General features: G+C 53.3%; 1 pseudogene; it reads right to left on the minus strand.

Annotated features, from left to right (window-relative positions):
• Window positions 1–231: 231 nt before the first annotated feature.
• Window positions 232–856, minus strand: LOC133233629 (large ribosomal subunit protein eL20-like; annotated as a pseudogene).
• Window positions 857–1114: the final 258 nt, after the last annotated feature.

Raw genomic sequence — 1114 nt, forward strand, 5'->3', positions numbered from 1 at the left:
TCTGAGTCCTTCTGATCTCCCTGAGGCTCTTTGACCCCTGACTTGAGGCTGAGGGTGGGCCCTGGGTATAAGCAGTTAACTGGGGAAGTGGAGAAGAAGTATTTGTCCATAGAGTCCTCCTCACTTCTGGAAGCTGGTGAGAAGGTCAGTGACAACAGCTGACCCAGAGACCATAGTAAGCATTGAGGATTCAGTGATAAGGGGCCCTTGCTTCTTTTTTTTTAGGTTTTCCCACTAAGTTTTATTTGGGCAGACCTGTGGACAGAGGGCCTGCACCTAAAAGAAGGTGTTGGGCCTCTTGGTGGTGAAGCGTGGCTTGTGCTGGCCACGGAGGACCCGGTGGGGCAGCAGGAACTCGATCTTGGGGTCATTGAACTGCTTGACCGCTGGTCGGTGGCACTTGGTGGCTGCGATCTCCTCCACATTCAGGATCTGGATGGAGTGGGCCCGGGCTCGGTGCCGGGCACCCATGTCTCAGTAGCACTGGGTGATGGCGCCAGAGGTGGTCAGGTCCTGGTACCCCCGGTACATGTGGGTGCCGCTGTGGGAGTCCTGGCGTAGCCAGATGCCGAAGTTCTTCACTCGCAGGGGAGATTTCTCGAACACCTGTCCACAGTAGACGATTTCCCCCAAGGATTTCTTCATCTTCTTCAACTGAGACACAAAGTACCAGAAGTGGGACTTGGCAACAACATGATTAGGTGCAAAAATTCTCATGCAATAGAGGGGCGGTGTGCAGCATTTGGGGGTTGGCAGGCAGAGCCCCACCACCGTATACTCTCGAAGCATCCCTGAGGCCTTCATGGCGCTCTATCCACGATCGCCACCGCTCTCGAAAAGGCCAGTGTGTGCTGTTGATTGTGCCACACAGAGGGAGTGCTGAGGCACACAGATCTGTAGAGGGTGATGATATGTAAGAAAGAAACTACCTTGATGCAGAGAGAAGTATGTATAATGAACAGTAGTAGAAAGTGAAGGACTGCCTATAGATCAGGAGTAGCTCCAAAACTCAAGACTTGAGAAGACTCACTTGGGCTTGACCTGAGGCCACAGAGGCTTCCCAGGCGACACTAGTGGTAAAGAGCCCGCTTGCCAATGCAGGAGATGTGGGTTC

This window comes from Bos javanicus, chromosome 20, assembly GCF_032452875.1.
Source record: "Bos javanicus breed banteng chromosome 20, ARS-OSU_banteng_1.0, whole genome shotgun sequence".
NCBI classification, from domain to species: domain Eukaryota; kingdom Metazoa; phylum Chordata; class Mammalia; order Artiodactyla; family Bovidae; genus Bos; species Bos javanicus.